The 21,430-nt window shown below is 43.1% G+C and overlaps 2 pseudogenes; both read right to left on the reverse strand.

Annotated features, from left to right (window-relative positions):
• Positions 1-15,861: 15,861 nt before the first annotated feature.
• On the reverse strand, positions 15,862-15,979 carry LOC126287515 (5S ribosomal RNA; annotated as a pseudogene).
• Positions 15,980-20,346: 4,367 nt separating this feature from the next.
• Positions 20,347-20,464, reverse strand: LOC126289985 (5S ribosomal RNA; annotated as a pseudogene).
• Positions 20,465-21,430: the final 966 nt, after the last annotated feature.

Here is a 21,430-nt window from a genome sequence, read left to right on the forward strand (position 1 = left end):
TACAGAGACAGGCAGTGTTAAAGACCTCCCTCGAAGTGGATGTTCCCCTGTGTCTCAAGGAACGCTTGATAGAATGCAGGCTGCATTTCATACGTCACTTCGTCGTGAATCGTGACAACTGAAGGCAGCAAGATCAACTGTCCATGAAGAGTTACGACTACATTTATCTATACTTCGTAAGTTTGCAATGTGTGGCGGAGGGTACTTCCTGTACTACCGTCACTTTCCCCCGTTCCTCTTCCAGTTGCGAATGGTTCGCGGGAAGAACGACTGCCCGTAAGTCTACGTGTGGGTTCGAGTCTCTTTAATAATACTTTCCTGCTCATTTCGTGAGACAAACATAGGAGGAAGCAATGCAGAGCGGTCGGAAATTCCCTTTACAGACTTCTAGGACTTGTAGAGGGGAGTGAGTACATCGCATTTTGAATAGGAGCCCATATCCGGAAACGTCATCCAACGAGACTAGAGATCGACAAAGTTATAGGCGCGGGCGTCTGTGAATGTAGGTATACACGGGGTGATTCCGTGATGATGTTACAGATTTTATAGGAAAATGGAGAACGATAAATGTACAAAAATGGTTCAAATGGCTCTAAGCTCCATGGGACTGAACATCTGAGGTCATCTGTCCCCTAGAACTTTGAAATACTTAAACCTAACTAACCTAAGGACATCACACATATCCATGCCCGAGGCAGGATTCGAACCTGCGACCGCAGCGGTCCCACGGTTCCAGTCTGAAGCGCCTAGAACCTCTCGGCCACACCGGCCGGCACGATAAATGTATTAATTTGAAGTAAGGATCCCTCTACTGGAAACGAACGAGTCGAAAGTTATAAAGGAAAACCGATCTGATACCTCTGACAGTTGAATACATGTACCGGTTCTTGTGTTGCGAAGAGTGTAGGGCTGGTAACTTTCAGTGGTGGTAGTGAGGCCAAAAACGAGAAAAAATGTCCAATAAACGTGGGCTCTAAAGTGCGTACCTCAGCAGCCATGAACACTTAGTCAGTAGAGGAGATGTGTTTCATATTAGCGAAGATGACCGAATGGTCATAGCTCCTCACGTATGCAATTTAGAGCCCACGTTTAGTGGCCGGTATGGCCGTGCGGTTCTAGGCGCTTCAGTCTGGAACCGTGCGACTGCTATGGTCGCAGGTTCGAATCCTGCCTCGGGCATGGATGTGTGTGATGTCCTTAGGTTAGTTAGGTTTAAGTAGTTCTAAGTTCTAGGGGACTGATGACCTCAGATGTTCAGTCCCTTAGAGCTTAGAGCCATTTGAACCATTTTTTGTACATTTACCGCTCTCCATTATCCTAGAAAATCTGTAACATCATCACGGAATCACCCCGTGTATACGTACATTTACAGTCGCCCGGGGCTATAACTTTGACGCTCTGTAGCATCGTTGGATGACGTTACCGGACATGAGTTCCAGTCAGGTCCTACTACAAGTGCTAGAAGTCTGTATATTGCTTGATTCCTCCAGGAAAGTATGGTCTCGGAACTGTAACAGTAGACCACGTCGTGACGCAGCATCGGTCCCTGAATTTCACTGATCATCTCTGTGACGCTTCCGTACTTGCTGAATGTACCCTTAACGACAAGCGTTGATCATCCTTGGATCTTCTCTATTTCCCCTGTCAATTCTAACCGCTAGGAATCCCATTATGACGAGCAATACTCAAGTAAGGTACCGCCTTTGTGTCTCACTACATTTCCTGAGTATTTTTCCCATAAATCTCAGTCTAGCATCCGCCTTTCCTGCGATTAATTTTATGTAATCTTTCCATTTTAATTCTCTGCGTACTCATACTCCGAGATATTTTATCAGCTTCCACTGATTCTTCTGCAGCCGTGTAATCAAACAATGAAGGGGATTTCTGTCTATGCATACGCAATACGTGACATTTATGTTGAGAATCAATTGTCACTTCCTGCACCAATCGTTGAACTTCTGCCGGCCTTCCTCATTTCGCTATAATTTTCAAGCGTTGTGCCTTCTCTGTATACAACAGAATGATCCGCGAAAAGCCTCATAAAGCTTCCGATGGTCTCTGCTATGTCATTTATACACGATGGTTCATTGATAGTGACCGGGACAAATATCTCACACAATAGGCGTCAAACGAAAAAACTACAAAGAACGAAACTCGTCTACCTTGAAGGGGGAAACCATATGGCGCTATGGTTGGCCGGCTAGATGGCGCTGCCATAGGTCAGACGGATATCAGCTGCGCTTTTCTAAAGTGGAACCCCCTTTTTTATTACATATTCGTGTAGTACGTAAAGAAATATCAGTGTTTTAGATGCACCACTTTTTTCGCTTTGTGATAGATGGCGCTGTAATACTCACAAACATATGGCTCACAATTTTAGACGGACAGTTGGTAACATGTGGTTTTTTTACATTAAAATACAGAACGTAGGTACGTTTGGACATTTTATTTCGGTTGTTCCAATGTGATACATGTACCTTTGTGAACTTATCATTTCTCAGAACGCATGCTGTTACAGCGTGATTACCTGCAAATATCACATTAATGCAACAAATGCTCAAAATGATGTCCGTCAACCTCAATGCATTTGGCAATACGTGTAACGACATTCCTCTCAACAGCGAGTAGTTCGCCTTCCGTAATGTTCGCACATGCATTGACAGTGCTCTGACGCATGTTGTCAACAGGCGTTGTCGGTGGATCACAATAGCAAATATCCTTCAATTTTCCTCACAGAAAGAAATCCGGGGACGTCAGATTCGGTGAACGTGCGGGCCATGGTACAGTGCTTCGACGACCAGTCCACCTGTCATGAAATATGCTATTCAATACCACTTCAACCGCACGCGAGCTGTGTGTCGGACATCCATCGTGTTGGAAGTAGATCGCCATTCTGTCATGCAGTGAAACATCTCGTAGTAACATCGGTAGAACATTACGTACGAAATCAGTATACATTGCACCATTTAGATTGCCATCGATAAAATGGGGGCCAATTATCCTTCCTCCCGTAATGCCACACCATACATTAACCTGCCAAGGTCGCTGATATTCCACATGTCGCAGCCATCGTGGATTTTCCGTTGCCCAATAGTGCATATTATGCCGGTTTATGTTACCGCTGTTGGTGAATGACGCTTCGTCGCTAAATAGAACGCGTGCAAAAAATCTGTCATCGTCCCGTAATTTCTCTTGTGCCCAGTGGCAGAACTGTACACGACGTTCAAAGTCGTCGCCATGCATTTCCTGGTGCATAGAAATATGGTACGGGTACAATCGATGTCGATGTAGCATTCTCAACACCGGCGTTTTTGAGATTCCCGATTCTCGCGAAATTTGTCTGCTGCTGATGTGCGGATTAGCCGCGACAGCAGCTAAAACACCTACTCGGGCATCATAATTTGTTGCAGGTCGTGGTTGACGTTTCACATGTGGCTGAACACTTCCTGTTTTCTTAAGTAACGTAACTATCCTGCGAACTGTCCGGACAATTGGATGATGTCGTCCTGCATACCGAGCAGCATACATAGCACACTCCCGTTGGGCATTTTCATCACAGTTACCATACATCAACACGATATCGACCTTCTCCGCAATTGGTGAACGGTCTATTTCAACATGGGTAATGTAACACGAAGCAAATACCGTCCGCACTGGCGGAATGTTACGTGATACCACATACTTATACGTTTGTGACTATTACAGCGCCATCTATCACAAAGCGAAAAAAGTGGTCCAACTAAAACATGCATATTTCTTTCCGTACTACACGAATATGTAATAAAAAATGGGGTTCCTATTTTTTTAAAAAAACGCAGTTGATATTTGTTTGACCTATGGCAGCGCCATCTAGCGGACCAACCTTATCGCCATCTGGTTTTCCCCTTCAAGCTAGACAAGCTTCGTTGTTTGTAGTTTTCTCGTTTGACGCTTATTTCGTGAGATATTTGTCCCGGTCACGATTAATGGACCACCCTGTATATATTGTGAACAGCAATAGACCTATAAACTCCCTTGGGGTACACCCGAAATCAGTTTTACATCTGAAGACTATTCTCCCTATAGAATGACATGCTTTGTTCCCTTTGCTAAAAACTCTTCAGTCCAGTCACATAGTTGGTCTGATATTTAGGCCGCTGGTATTTTGTTCATCAGGCGGAAAGCATCGAATGCCTTACGGAAATCAAGGAACACGGCATCTAGCTGGGCACCAGTATCTGCAGCCTTCTGAGTCTCGTGGACGAACATAGCGAGCTGTGTTAAACACAGTCGTTGTGCACGGGACCCATGTCGATTCCTAAAGAAGAGATTTTCGGTCGCCGGGAACATCATAATACGCAAGCATAGAACGTATTCCAGAATTCTACAGCGTACCGACGTCAGAGATATAGGCTTACAGTTTTGTGCGTATGTTCGACGACCTTTTTTGTAAACTGGAATTACCTGTGCTTTTTTTTCGATCATCGGAAACATTGGCTCCTTTGAGAACTACGGTACGCTGATGCTATAAAGAAAAGGGCAAGTTCTTTGGCATAACCTATGCAGAATCGTACTGGTATCCCGTCAGGTCCAATGACCTTGCATCCGTTGAACAATTTCAGTTGCTTTTCTTTCGCATGGTCACTCATTACGATATCAGCCATTTTGTCGTTTATGTGGAGATTTAAAGGAGGCACTACTGTGCGACCTATCTCCGACAAAGCAGTTTCGGAAAAAAGAGACTTTAGTGTTTCGGCCTTCGCCACAAGCGGTTTAGTCTTTTTGCGTAGAAAGTGCAAATTGTAGAAAAACGGCAGCCAAGTGACCGTCCTTTGCCGTGTATATTGGCGTACTCCATACTGGCCGCCATAGGCGGATTACAATACACATCTGAAAAAGTGTCCGCGTTCAGGTGAGGAAACGTTCCCCTTTCTGGACACGCGAATCCCAGCCACATTAGGATTTGAGCCTCCGAAAACCCACACAGCACGTGTGAACATATCCGTGATAACCTGAAGCTTGATGTTAGATGTGACCTAATGCCATAGTGTAAAATGTATTCCTGGGCATTTATTCCTGGGCATTCTCTAACAGTTCCTGCTGTCACAGTTCGAAGCAGGGCTGCTGATAAAATGTCGATGTATCGATACTCTTTCCCGAGAATATTCACATATATGAGCGATACATCTTTCCCTGACGTATCGATATATCTATATCGAGATGGCCATATCGAGTGCCGATACTGTTATTTTCTATTTTTATGCAATTTACGGCAAATATTTGAAATTATTCTTTTGAAATTGTAGTAGAAGATAATTTTACTTTCACTGTGTGAAGGAGTCTTACTACTTTTTGAGCTTTGAATACACTTGTTGTAGCTGGGATTCAAAGTCATTAAAAAACTTTTTGAAGGACATCATCTTTACGCCAGTGACTGTTATAAGATTTTTATTATACACTATTGCAATTTCGGCCTCGGGCCATTATCAATGCTGATATTACGGCTTTAAGACATGTCAACGTAATGTAAGCTGACACATTTGTATGTCGTTTGTCAATCCTGTTAAAAAATCATTTTTCAACAAGATTGACAAGGACATACAAATGTGTCAGCTTACATTACGTTGACATGTCTTAAAGCCGTAATATCAGCATTGATAATGGCCTAAGGCCGAAATTGCAATAGTGTGTAATAAAATCTTATAACAGTTACTGGCGTAAAGATGATATCCTTCAAAAAGTTTTTGAGCTTTCATCACGTCCAGTCTTTCCCTTTGACTGTGTGAAGCAAGTATAGAAGGCACAAAGGAGAAGTCCGATAGCACTGAGAGGGTGACTGTGTGAATGGAATAACAAGATTTCCGATGTGAAGAAATAGCATGGAAGTTACGTCAAGAAAAAAATAATTTCTGATGAAGCTAGAGTGCTATTTCTTCACCTCGGCATTCTTCAAGAATAGTTTCTGAAAATGACGAACAGAAATGTAAATGACAATATCGGTCTTTGTGATGGGCGTAGACGTGAGAGGGGAAATGCTGAAGTAAACAACGCACGGCGCTTGACGCTACCAAAGAAACTGCAACGTTTAACTTCACCAAGCAAATATGACACTACAACTGCTAGGTCGCTAATGTTTGCAGAAAAGAAAAAGAAAGAAAAAACGAAAAACAGAGAGGTCGACATGGAGTATTCCGGGCAAATTCGATATGTGACGAAACCGAAAGACAGACCTTTTACTGTGCGACTTACATGCAGTTACCATTGTTAGCAAAGTGATTACCACTAAGCGTGGACGTGCACCGTTTTCCTTCTAGTTCTTGCTCTAAGGAGGATAACTAGACTGCTAGCTTGTTGATGTACAGAATATCTAATAATACATCAAAACTTAAACATGCAGCTCAAAAACGGGCAGTATGTTTATAATGTACAGCCGACAATATTATAGGGAGGAAAGTTGATAATTTTCCCACCAATATATCCATACTTTTTTCCATATATCGAGAGCCGATAAACTAGGTACATGTAGATAAATGTAAATTAATGCAGATGAATAGGAAAAAGAATCCTGTAATGTTTGAATACTCCATTAGTAGTGTAGCGCTTGACACAGTCACATCGTTTAAATATTTGGGCGTAACGCTGCAGAGCGATATGAAGTGGGACAAGCATGGAATGGCAGTTGTGGGGAAGGCGGATAGTCGTCTTCGGTCCATTGGTAGAATTTTGGGAAGATGTGGTTCATCTGTAAAGGAGACCGCTTATAAAACACCAATACGACTTATTCTTGAGTACTGCTCTAGCGTTTGGGATCACTGTCAGGTCGGATTGAGGGAGGACATAGAAGCAATTCAGAGGCGAGCTGCTAGATTTGTTACTGGCAGGTTTGATCATCACGCGAGTGTTACGGAAATGCTTCAGGAACTCGGGTGGGAGTCTCTAGAGGAAAGGAGGCGTTCTTTACGTGAATCGCTACTGAGGAAATTTAGAGAACCAGCACTTGAGGCTGACTGCAGTACAATTTTACTGCCGCCAACTTACATTTCGCGGGTAGACCACAAAGATAAGATAAGAGAGATTAGGGCTCGTACAGAGGCCTATAGGCAGTCATTTTTCCCTCGTTCTGTTTGGGAGTGGAACAGGGAGAGAAGATGCTAGTTGTGGTACGAGGTACCCTCCACCACGCACCGTATGATGGATTGCGGAGTATGTATGTAGATGTGGATGTCATTTTTTTTAATATCGATACATCGGATCCTCGGATACTTTCAAAAGTATTAACAGTCGTAGTTCTAAGACCTGCAACCTTCTGTCATCTACCAGCACGATTTGCACCCCCCCTCCCCCCCCCCCCCTTTAATTGAAATGGCACATTCCCTGAGAGGTGGATGTGGCCTCAGCGCTCTTCCGATGTCTCGCTATTAGACATCATATTAGGTGTTTACGTCAAGTATTTCGTGCACATAGCACCAATCAGTGACATTGCTACCATTCGTGCACGACTCAATGAAGCAATCAGAGCTGTTGATACAGCAATGTTGATACGTACAAGGGCCGAAATCGAATATCTCTTCGATTTACTGCGAAATTATTGGTAAGTTCCTATGGGACCAAACTGCAGAGGTCATCGGTCCCTAGGCTTACTCACTACTTAATCTAACTTAAACTAACTTACGCTAGGGAAAACTCACACACCCATGCCCAAGGGAGGACTCGAACTTCCGACGGGGAGAGCTGCGCGAACCGTAGCAAGGCGCCTCAGACTACGAGCTGTGAGTCGTGCACATATTAAAATTTTGGCATGACAGTGAAAACCGTTGAGAGCTGCTAAACATCTTATAAGAAAGAACGATGCGCTATCTCTAGTAGTTTCTGACTTACGATTTGCCGACCGTTGCGACCGAGCGGTTCTAGGCGCTTCAGTCCGGAACCGCGCTGCTGCTACGGTCGCAGGTTCGAATCCTGCCTCGGGCACGGATGTGTGTGATGTCCTTAGGTTAGTTAGGTTTAAGTAGTTTTAAGTCTAGTTGACTGATGACCTCAGGTGTTAAGTCCCATAGTGCTCAGAGCCATTTGAACCATTTTCAGCCAAGTTACGATTTCATGAAATAGTAGAGGGACTTCATGGAGTAGTGGCAACAGTAGTAGTACAATCACGTTTAGAAAAAAGCAGAACCCCTTGAACGAATAGGGACAGGACGTTCAAAATCACAGGACATGTATATTAGTATGCTCAGCAGAAATGACTAGCATTTCAGTCACCTCGATTCAGCATGTGTCTTGTTGCGTAGAAGGCACAGGGTCCGCCACGGACCCTGATAACTTGTTCTATGCGTGATAGCATCAACGCGTAGAAGGCGCGAATGGCCATCCATGCTGCATTCACCTGGTCCCAAAGTTCATCTGTGGTGATGAGCATTGGTTCACAGTGCAGCCCTGTCGTTTCATCACATCCCACATATTTTGACTGGCGACAAGTCTGATGATCTGGCAATCCAGGGAAAAAGGTTGACATCTTTTGACACCAAGAAGGCACGTGTTCGTGCAGCAACTTGTGGTCGTGCATTGTCTTGCTGAAAGATGGCGGCTGGGTTGCTGTGCAGAAGTAGTGTGGCTACGTTTCGTAGGATGTCATTCACGTAGGTCACACAGGTCATAGTGCCCAGGACACGCGCCAACTGTGATTTTTGGTTGTGCCCAATACCACCCCACACCATAATTCCATGAATTGGCGCTGTACGTCCTGTGTGAACGCAGTCACTGAGATGCCGCTCCCCAGGTATGCGGCGAACCAAAATGAGACCATCATTTTCAAACAAACAGAACCCGGATTCGTCCGAAAAGATTATCTGATGCCATTCCTGTACCCTATGCCGTCGCTCCAAACACCATTGCAGTCTACCATGTTCCTGCACATTCGTCGAAGATACGCGGAGAAGTGGACGACACGCACGTAATCCGTGCTGTGATAAATGGCGGTGGACTGTCACCTCTGATAATGTACGATGTGTTACACTGATCTATTGTTGCGCCAGAGCCGAGGAGGACGCAGATCTGTGTTGCAATGCCATTCGGACGAGGTGCAGCTCCTTTCGGGGGTGGTAAGGGTGGTGCGACCTGACCCATCTCGTTGTGTTCTACGGCCTTCCGTGAACCATTCTGCACACACCCGTTGCACAGCCGAAACACATGGTTCCACACGAGCAACAATTTCCCGAATGGATGCATCACATTCTCTCATGTCAAAAATGCGCTTTCTTTCAAACTCACTGTTTTAACGGTACGATTTGCTCATACGTCTGCAAGGCACGCCGCACGTCTGTCCAAGTCACACTGATCCATTACCTTCAGTCTGCAGCCCCAACGAGAGCCGCACGCACATTTTACCAGCAGCTGGTGTTGCGGCGCTATATCAAATCTGCCGTTGAACCCGCGGGCCGAGATGGTTCAAATGCCGCTCATTTTTGCAGAACATACTAATGTACATGTTCTATGAATGTGAACATCCTACCTCTTATCGTTCAATGTGTTCTGTTTTTTCTGAACATGACTGTAGCAGTTGTAGTAGTCAAGATAGAAATGTTTGCCTCCTGTCGTGTATATAATTCCTCTTGCAACATGGCATGCGCATCGAAGTGAAGTTTTTTTTTTAATTTTACAGTTGACTGTACGACACCGAAATAGTATTTTTTTAATTTTTTCGTGTTTTATGAATAGCGAATGCAAAATGGCATACAATGCCAGATATTTTCTTCACAGCGAATCGTATTAGCACCTTCTGCGCCGAGGAAACTGCGGATGTGGCTAATTAACGTGCACTTTATCTCAGTCTAGGTAAATGTACACACCTCAATACTGATGTAAATGCACATACTAGGGCACTATTTGGTGGTTATTTAAGAGCTACAAACGTGTGAATTCGTTGCTCATCTGCTACAGCTAAATGACTCGAAACGTTTACGTGGGTTAGGAAGCCTTCCTGCTGCATTACACTGTCACGATATTTTCCTGCTGCTTAGGAGACTCCCCTTCGTTCGAAGCAATAGTATTCCATAATAAGTCTCCTCTCACTGTCTTTTTAAGGTACAGTGACAAATAACGTACTGCGTAATTTTGATTTGTTCTCCCATTTACAATTCCTTCAGCCGCGTGGTGTAATGCGCCTTTTCACGGTTCGAGCGGCTGCCCCCGTCGGAGGTGTGAGTCCTCCCTCGGGCATGGGTTTGTGTGTTGTCTCTAGTGCAAGTTAGTTTAAGTTAGATTAAGTAGTGTGTTAGCCTAGGGACCGATGACCTCAGCAGGTTGGTCCCTTAGGAACTTACCACCACAATCCCTTCTGATAATTCTGTGTAATGTTGTCATATGTGTTTGTTGGATATATGTTGACATTTGTATGGACCACAAGTAATATTTTATACAAATGGCAATATTTTCTGCAAATGCCACAGCTATTGTATCTGTAATATTTTATTAGTCTACTATGTCACGTTTTGCTTGTATCTGCGTTGATTCATGAATAGCTGAGTAATATCTGTAGGTACAATGATGTAACGTAGACGATCACATATGAGATTTTTGTGGTGTAGTTACTGATATTGAAAGGTCTCTGTTGGATTCCTTTCATGTTAATTTCTTAAATCTGTTGCCATTTACGGCACAAATTCCTCTTCTAAATTCACTGTGGTGTTTCTGACTATCTGGGAGGAGACTGAGCAGTGTTACTTTTCCACATAAACAAGAACGATCTGTCACACTACTACACTTTAAAACACAGTTTATATGCAATTCATGTCACACAGTCTCATACGGAACCTACATCCGCTTTCTTTTATGTACTGTATATGATAAGATACTGTCATCCCCCTTCCCTTCTGTGTGAGAGGATGAATGAGCAAATGTATTTCTAGTTGCATGCTTGAGGGTAGCAGACAAGCCTGTCTGCTAGAGAACAGTAGGACCAACGTCGGAACAGGTAGCTATGCTTTCTAAAAGCAAAGAGGTTTCTATCCTTAGTATGGTTCTGTCCGTCCCTTGTCATGTTGGTATAGGAAGCTGCCCCTCTGGTCACTTCCGTTTTGTATCGGGAAGCACGCTCAGTAGGAGCGCAGGTCAGTCTGTCCGCGGCGAGCGTCTGAAGTGGTAAGATCTCCGGCTAAGCGCGTGTCTGCTAAGTCCGCAGGACAATGGATTTCTTAAGTTCAGCCTAACTGAAAATTTAATCAACTTTATTTCAGGTTTAGCTCTAAAATATCTAATGTTATCTTAAGTTGCAACGCAGTGTATTTCGAGTGCGAACTTCAGATTATTTTACAGTAGTTGCTTTGTCACTAGTTTGTGAGTAAAGTGGAACCACGTGTTGATCAGTAACTCTAACTAAGATCATCAATCTTAAATGCGAATGTGCGTGAGATTATAACGTCTCGCCTTAACAATATTTTTCAATATAGCAACTTTTCTTTATGCTCAACCCACGTGGGGTGTACTTCGTGAGACCAGTACCACGTGCTTATACAATTGTTTGACCCATCAGGTTAATAGTAAGACGATAGTAACCAGTTCGAGGTTTTTCTTTTGTAAATTGCTTTTCGATCTAATTTATTTTAATTATCAAAATTATTGTGGCATTACACTCTTTGTGTAAAGCAAGTTAACCACGTGAAGCATGTGGTGTAATCATCAAAGTAGCTCTCAGCTATTCTTTTAGGGAAGATTTCACAGAGAGTTAGTATGAATTTAGTATACCAGGGTGTGGTAATTACATGACGGACAGGATTGCGCTACGAACGTTACTTCTTTGGGTGAAAATTGAATCGGTTGGTTGTGGTCAATTTCCTCTTACATATGTTTCAATGTTCGTCGTGTGTTATTTTATGAATGTAGTGTTGTATGCAGTCTCCCAATCTTGGCTCCCTATTTGATGTGTTCCATAAGATTACAAACTCACATTTTTACAATCCTAAATAAGGCACCAGCTTAGTTATGACTCAAGTTTAATATGCTGAAATTTCAAGGATCAATGTTAAAATAAATTTCCAAATATAAACTGATTTATTTATTTTTATTAAATTCTCTTTTTTATATATGTATTACCGGTTTTCGTATGACTATTAAAAGATTATAATTAATGTTAGTCTGGTTGGAAATTTGGTAAGCTAGACTGGTGAAACAGTTGCTCAGTAATGCAACGTTAACTTCCTCAGATAGCTCACAGCTTTTAACCCTCTTTTATTGTCTATCAGCACCGCTTTCACATAACAAATTAAAGCAACAACATTACAATATATTCCTAGCAGGTCTCAAGGCTACGGGAAGTGAAAGGACCGAGTCCATAGAGAATTCCCAACAACAAACTTTATTTACCGAGCATCAAAACAACCAACACTGGTAACAACACAGAGGCGCAAGCATATTACAACTTACTGTTTATTCAAATAATACATAAAGTCAAAAATTCAGAAAACTCTCGCAAAGCAACAAGCGGAACGTTTAAGAACGTATGTTTTAATTTAAGACAGCGACTTCCGTCAATTAAAGAATTTTTTTTAACTTGGAACTTTTGCTTTTGCTTGCCACAAAACGTAGATGCAAATATAAGAGAAGCATACTTTTTTTTTTTAAAAAAAAAGCAAGAAGTTTAAACAAAGATTTTACAGATATTCTACTAGTGCAATGCAAATACTTTAGACAAAATTATTTGACAGAGGATTAACAAGCCTGGAGGCTGCGAAAGGTTTGAAATCTTTTGAATAGTCTAAAACACCAAAAATTATATTTAGATTCTACAGTTTTAAATCAGAAAATAATTTATTTCAGGTAGGATACATTCATCAATTACAGTACCTCTCAAACGTAGCAGCCTTCTACTCACTTTACTCACTTAGTTGTACTGGTCACGCAGTAGCGCGTGGGGCGCAGCCCAGCCGGCTCAGAGAACATCAAGTTCCGTCTATAACACACCAAACACACTATTAGAACATGGACCGTTTTACGCCAACTGTGAAGCCAGCCAACTTTTGCATGCAAGATGTTAAATCACACATAAACGTGCAGCCTTGCAAACAGTCAATAAGCTCGAAGTTCTTGAAGCAAATTGCATTAGTTTAAAGCACGTAAGACATTTACATTGCAAATTTAGCCATCAAATGTTTTAAGCAGGAGGCTTATTGAAATACTGTAACAGCGCGCAAAGCAGTAAAACCACAGCTCATCATATGGTTGACATAAAATCACGACTGAAATGGCATTGCATAATTTGAGCTACTTGTTCACACAGTTGAACAGAGATAACCACTATGTAATCAAATACTGGGAGAACAACCGTTATCAGTCATTTGACTGAATCACAATTAAGACTGCACTCGCTGCTATTCAGTACAGCATACATCAAACAGCAAAACAGACATTATAGAACTCACCAGGCATTGGGCTTTAAATAAACAGATATTACTCCAGCAAAATTTCCCAGAGGCAAGCTCTATACAGTTTGAACAATTTGCACAGCTTCGGTAACTTAGACCCAGAAAATTATGCAATGGAAACACGCAGTACTTGTAAGCAAATCGGCACCTACAGGGCGAGGAACTCCCACACACAAAACGCGACAGCAGACTTGAGGTACCACAGCTAAACGCGAAAGTCACAAAGAACCACCCAACACTTGATCGAACAAGAATGATCCTGGATGAGAAAACAGCTTACCCATCAGAGTTAACACAGCTGAAGATGGCAGCACCAGACAAAAGTCTTAGCACGGTGACACGATGCAATGCGGGTGCATTCAGGCCTCTGCACAGCTACACTGCCCTCCAGACGTAGCGAGACCGCAGTTCTGCTATCAGCATGAAGTGTCACGCCACGTTCTCCATTCACGAACACTGCTTTCGTACTCCGCCAAGACAATCTCCGGGCTCAACCCAAACCCAAAATAAAGAAATAAAATAAAAAAACTGCGGGCTTGCACGGCCCATCATCGACCATAGAACGACCGGTACTGCAACGCCTACGATTAACAGCGTCACGCCGGCCTGAGTGACCGAGCGGTTCTAGGCGCTACAGTCTGGAACCGCGCGACCGCTACGGTCGCACGTTCGAAACCTGCCTCGGGCACGGATGTGTGCGGCGTCCTCAGGTTAGTTAGGTTTGAGTAGTTCTAAGTTCTAGGGGACTGATGACCTCAGCAATTAAGTCCCATAGTGCTCAGAGCCGTTTGAACCATTTTTGAACAGGGTCACTGTTGTCTCTCGGTGATTTCCACCGTGTCTCGCTGCTGCGCCAACTTTCCTTCGAATCGTTCCGCGCGCCTAAATAGGCGATCGCGACCAATCGCACCGTGGCAAAGTGTGGGCACCAGAAACAGCCGACACATTAACAGCTCCAGAGATAAGCTGCGGCTCAGGTATCTGAAGATGAGACAATATTGTCTTAAAATGGATTGTAGATAAACATCAAATTGGAAAAAAATTCTGTGCACTTTTCGAGTCCGTGCCACAAATTTTTTATGAAATCTTCGGGCAAAAATCATAGCAAGTGTTTCGAATTAATATGTACTGTAATTATTCATGTAATGTAATGGTTACGCAGAGTAGAACAACACTTATAGAACAAATAAATCTCAGGTTTGGAGTGTCGTTGGCCTCTCTATGCTCGATGCGCCAGCTACGTAATGCTTTGCGCCGTTTTATTTTTTTATTTTTTTCCGGCGGTGCCTTAGCTCTCACGTTCACTCGGCACTAGACTTTTCACACTTTTTGGATTCCTTTCGACGCCAGTTTTCCTCTGACTTACGTTTTCTGCGATTCCGAGAATAGTTACGAGTCATATGAGACGATGCCTTTCATTATTTTGCAATTTTCAATTTGAAGCCAATTTTCATTTATATTACGCCGACCATTATTATTGCCACGCTTTGGGTCCTTCTAGTGCTCCGCAAGCTCTTCACAATTACATCCGAATCAGTGTCCTACCTAAACGCGATTCTACACTACACCAGTTCATAACTTTGCTTATTAATTTTTTTAATTATTTATTGGCTTTTGGTTTCATACCATACAACCAACCATAGTTTACTAATATCAGCAACAACTGAGTCTTGCGTGTTATATATGAACAAATGGCAATGAAAGCGTGTTTGAAGAAGAGAAATTAGTTAACATCGAGTATAGATTTAAATGTCAGGAAGTCGTTTCTGAAAGTATTTGTATGGAGTGTAGCCACGTATGGAAGTGAAACATGGGCGATAAATAGTTTGGACAAGATGAGAATAGAAGCTTTCGAAATGTGGTGATACAGAAGAATGCTGAAGATTAGATGGGTAGATCACGTAACTAATGAGGAAGTATTGAATAGGATTGGGGAGAAGAGGAGTTTGTGGCGCAACTTGACAAGAAGAAGGGATCGGTTGGTAGGACATGTTCTGAGGCATCAAGGGATCACCAATTTAGTATTGGAGGGCAGCGTGGAGGGTAAAAATCGTAGAGGGAGACCAAGAGATGAATACACTAAGCAGATTCAGAAGGATGTAGGCTGCAGTACGTATTGGGAGATGAAGAAGCTTGCACAGGATAGAGTAGCATGGAGAGCTGCATCAAACCAGTCTCAAGACTAAAGACCACAACAACAACAACAACAACATATGAACAAATTTAAATCCAGTTATAGCAAAAGAAGTGTAATTTTTACATAATTAGTATGTATACATGAAGGCCCAAAGGTACCGACTGGCCGTCGCGGATTTCTCAGCCCACAGGCGTCACTGGATGCGGATATGTAGGGACATGTGGTCAGTACACCTCCCTCCCGGTCGTATGTCTGTTTCCAGACCGGAGCCTCTACTTCTCTATCAAGTAACTCCTCAGTTTGCCTGACAACGGCTGAGTGCACCCCGCTTGCCAACAGCGCTCGGCAGACCAGATGGTCACCCATCCAAGTGCTAGCCCAGCCCGACAGCGCTTAACTTCGGCGATCTGACGGGAACCGGTGTTACCACTGAGGCAAGGCCGTTGGCGTGTATTCACTACACTTACCTGTATACAAAATTTAAATTACAGTCAGTTACAACAAAAGGTTTGTTACTTTAACTACATAAATCTGAACAGATATATTAAACTTCATATGTCTGATTTGTCCTCTGATGCACAGGGTAATTGGGGTCCGTTTTGCATGCAATGCAGTTCTCTGTTTCTGCTATACATCCTCGGAGTGGCCTCTCCGAGGATAATATATATATCAGTCTATGATATCCAATATTACAGATTTACTCTTTCTGATGGACACACGTGCAAATCGTCCGCTCTCAAAATTCCGCCATCTCTCTCCCCACATCCAGCACTGCTGGCGGTTCACCTTCAACTCCGCAACGCTACGCGCTGTTAATAGCCAACTGCCCAACACTAGAATGGCGAATATTACTCCAACAATGCAAACCGATCACTGCCTTCACACAGCACAGTCAGTGATTTTCATATAGAGTGCTACATGGCGTTACCAACATGAAAACCTAAACAGCCTACTTACAATACTAATGTACACCTCCTATGAATATGAACGTCCTACTTCTTGTCGTTCAATGTGTTCTATTTCGTTCTGAAGATGAGTGTAGCAGTAGTAGTAATAGTAGTAGTAGTAGTCAAGATAGATATGTTTGCCTCCTGTCATGTACATAAATTCAGATGTGTTTATTTTGAAACATGCCAGGCGCATCGATGAGAAGTTTTTTTATTTTTTATTTTACAGTTAATTGACACGATACCGAAATAGTATTTTTTCAATTTTTCGTATGTTATGAATAGCGAATGCGAAACGGCAAACAATGCCAGGTACTTGCAGTTCTTCACGAGTACTAATAGCATCTTCTGCGCCGAGGAAACTGCGGGTGTGGCTAATTAACGTGCAATTTATCTCAGTCTAGGTAAATGTACACACCTCAATACTGACGTAAATCCACATACTAGCGCACTATTTGGTGGTTATTTAAGAGCCAGAAACGTATGAATTCGTCTCTCATCTGCTGCAGCTAAATGACTCGAAACGTTTACGGGGGTTAGGAAGCCTTCCTGCTGCATTATACGGTCACGATATTTTTCTGCTGCTTAGGAGACTCCCCTTCGTTCTATGCAATAATATTCCATTATAAGTCTCCTCTTACTGTCTCTTTTAAGTACTGTGACAATTGAGACCGTACTACGGCATTTTGATTTGCTCTCCCATTTAGAATCCATTCTGCCACGCGATGCTAACCATGTGGTCTAGACGCCTTGTCACGGTTCGCGCGGCCCCCCGTCGGAGGTTCGACTCCTCCCTCGGGTATGGGTGTGTGTGTGTGTTGTCCTTAGTGTAAGTTAGTTTAAGTTAGATTAAGTAGTGTGCAAGCCTAGGAATCGATGACCTCAGCAGGTTTGTCCCTTAGGAACTTACCATCACAATCTCTTCTGATAATTCTGTGTATTGTTGTCATATGTGTTTCTTGGAGATATGTTTGCACTTGTATAGACTATAAGTAATATTTTATATAAATGGCATTATTTCCTGCAAATGCCACAGCTATTGTATCTGTAATATTCATTAGACTACTACGTCACGTTTTGCTCGTATGTGCGTTGATTCATGATTAGTTGATTAATATCTGTAGGTAAAATGATGATTGTAACGTAGACGATCACATATGGGGTTTTTGTGGTGTAGGTACTGGTACATTCCTAACAGGTGTCAAAGCTACGGCAAGTGAAAGGACCGGGTCCATAGAGAATTCCCAACAACTAACTTTATTTAATAGGCATCAAAACAACCAACACTGGTAACAGCACAGAGGCGATATTATTACAACTTACTGTTTATTCAAAAAAGTTCCGTCTATAACACACCAAACACACAATTAGAACATGGACCGTTTTACGCCAAATGTGAAGCCAGTCAATCTTTTGCATGCAAGATGTTAAATCACACATAAACGTGCAGCCTTGCAAACAGTCAATAAGCCCGAAGTTCTTAAAGCAAATTGCATTAGTTTAAAGTACGTAAGACATTGACATTGCAAATTTAGCCATCAAATGATTTAAGCAGGAGGCTTATTGAAATACTGCAACAGTGCGCAAAGCAGTAAAACCACAGCTCATCATAGAATTGACATAAAATTACTCCTTTAAAATTACAACTGAAACGGCATTGCATAATTTGAGCTACTTGCACACACAGTTGACCAGAGATAACCAGTATGTAAACAAATACTGCGAGAGCAACCGTTACCGGTAATTTGACTGAGCCGGCCGTGGTGGCCGAGCGGTTCTAGGTGCTTCACTCTGGAACCGCGCGATCGCTACGATCGCAGGTTCGAATCCTGCCTCGGACATGGATGTGTGTGATGTCCTCAGGTTAGTTAGGTTTAAGTAGTTCTAAGTTCTAGGGGTCAGGGACTGATGACCTCAGCAGTTAAGTCCCACAGTGCTCAGAGCCATTTGAACCACTTAATTTGACTGAATCACAATTAAGACTACACACGCTGCTATTCAGTACAGCATACTTCAAACAGCACAACAGAGTTTATGACAGTTGCGATAATAGAACTTACCAGGAATTGGGCTTTAAATAAACAGATGTTACTCCCGCAAAATTTCCCAGAGGCGAGCTCTATACAGTTTGAACAATTTGCACAGCTTCGGTAACTTAGACACAGAAATTATGCAATGGAAACAGACAGTATTTGTAAGCAAAACGGCACCTACAGGGCGAGGAACTCCCACACACAGCCGGCCGATGTGGCCGAGCGGTTCTAGGCGCTTCAGTCTGGAACCGCGCGACCGCTGCGGTCGCAGGTTCGAATCCTGCCTTGGGCATGGATGTGTGTGACGTCCTTAGGTTAGTTAGGTTTAAGTATTTCTAAGTTCTAGGGGACTGATGACCATACATGTTTAGTCACATAGTGCTCAGAGCCATTTGAACCATTTTCCCACACACAAAACGCGACAGCAGACTTGACGTACCACAGCTAAACGCGAAAGTCACAAAGAACCATTCAACAGTTAATCGAACAAGAATGGTCCTGGATGAATAAACAGCTTACCCATCAGAGTTAACACAGCTGAAGGTGGCAGCACCAGACAAAAGTCTTAGCACGGTGACAGGATGCAATGCGGGTGCATTATATATAAAAATAAAAAAAGACTGCGTTCTTGCACGGCACCGACCATGGCACGAACAGTACTGCAACGACTGCGATTAACAGGGTCACTACTCTATCTCGGTATCTTCCACAGTGTCTCGCTGCGCCCCAACTCTCCTTCGAATCCTTCCGCGCGCGCCTAAATAGGCGATCGCGAGCAGTCACACGGTGGCAAAGTGTGGGCACCAGAAAGAGCCGACACATTAACCGCTCCACAGATAAGTTACGGCTCAGGTATCTGAAGATGAGACAATATTGTCTTGAAATGGTTTGTAAGTACATGAGATAAACATCAAAATGGAAAAAAATTCTGTGCTCTTTTCGAGTCCGTGCCGTAAACTTCATATAAAATCGTCGGGCAAAAATCATAGCAAGTGTTTCGAATTAATATGTACTGTAATTATCTCTGTAATATAATGGTGACACAGAGTAGTACAACGCTTATAGAACAAATAAATCTCAAGTTTGGAGTGTCGTTGGCCTTTCTATGCTCGATGCGCCAGCTATGTAATGCTTTGCGCCGTTTTATTCTTTAATTGTTTTCGACGCTGCCTTAGCTCCCACGTTCGCTCGACACTGGACTTTTCAGTCTCTTTGGATTCCTTTCGAAGCGAGATTTCCTCTGACTTGCGTTCCCTGCAACTCCGAGAATAGTTACGAGTCATATGAGATGATGTCTTCCATTATTTTGTAATTTTCAATTTCACACCAATTTTCTCATATATTGCACCGAACATTATTATTGCCACGCTTTGGGTCCTTGCAGTGCTCCGCAAGCTCTTCACAGTTACATCCGAAGCAGTGTCTTAGCTAAACGTGTTTCCACACTACACCAGTTCATGACCTTTCTTATTATTTTTTAAAATTATTTATTGGTTTTAGTTTCATACCATACAACCAACCAAGGTTTACAAATATCAGTGACAACTGTGAGTTTTGCGTGTTATATATGTATAAATTGAAATCGAGTTACAGCAAAAGAAGTGTAATTTTATATAATTAGTATGTATACACTCTCCTCCCGAACAGGTCATGAAGGCCCAAAGGTAGGCAGCGATGGCATCCTCAGCCCACAGGCGTCATCGGATGCGGATATGGAGGGGCACCTGGTCAGCACACCGCTCTCCCGGCCGTATGTCAGTTTCCGAGACCGGAGCCACTACATCTCAGTCAAGTAGCTCCTCAGTTCGCCTCACAAGGGCTGAGTGCACCCCGCTTGCCAACAGCGCTCGGCAGACCAGATGGTCACCCATCCAAGTACTAGCCCAGCCCGACAACGCCTAACTTCGGCGATCTGACGGGAACCGGTGCTACCGCTGCGGCAAGGCCTTTGGCGTGTATTCTCTACACTTACCTGTATACAAAATTTAAATTACAGTCAGTTACAACAAAAGGTGTGTTACTTTTAACTACATAAATGGGGGGTTGGGTTGTTTGGGGAAGGAGACCAGACATCTAGGTCATCGGTCTCATCGGATTAGGGAAGGAAGTCGGCCGTGCCCTTTCAAGGGAACCATCCCGGCATTTGCCTGGAGCGATTTAGGGAAATCACGGAAAACCTAAATCAGGATGGCCGGACGCGGGATTGAACCGTCGTCCTCCCGAATGCGAGTCCAATGTCTAACCACTGCGCCATCTTGCTCGGTACATAAATCTGAACAGGTATATTAAACTTCATATGTCTGATTTGTCCTCTGATGTACTGGGTAATTGGGGTCCGTTCTGTAGGCAGTGCAGTTCTCTGTTTCTGCTTTACATCCTCTGTGGCCACTCTCGTGTATGGTCCTGTGTTGCAGTCACTTCCTCTTCCTGCTCCCTTCCGTACTTGCAGGATCTAGATTTTGATGTGGCTTCTTATATGGACAGGCCTAACACCCTGACAGTTTATATGCCACGACGTCTGTAGTTCTCAAAAGAGTGCATACACAGTGGGGGCCTTTGTACCCGATAGCATTCGGCTGATTCATTGACCCACCTACTCTGCTTGTCTTCTCACGCTACCTTAATATTATATGGCTCCTATCTTGTTAATATGACAATCATGCACATGCGTCTACACAGGAACGACTGCATCACAAGCAAAGCAAATACTGCTCGACAAACGTGTACAGACACGATTTATCTGTTGTGGGCTCATCCACTATTCACATATTACTAGTCTCTTAGTTATTAGCTATTCAAAACCGATGGTAGTTTATCAAACAAAAACGTTCGGCTATAGGACAGTTAGACTTTTGGACGTCAATAAAAATTACTGCCATAAGGAAATTGCCTTTATTTGGATTTAGCTGTTAGCTGAAG

Source organism: Schistocerca gregaria, chromosome 1 (assembly GCF_023897955.1).
Source record: "Schistocerca gregaria isolate iqSchGreg1 chromosome 1, iqSchGreg1.2, whole genome shotgun sequence".
Taxonomy (NCBI): domain Eukaryota; kingdom Metazoa; phylum Arthropoda; class Insecta; order Orthoptera; family Acrididae; genus Schistocerca; species Schistocerca gregaria.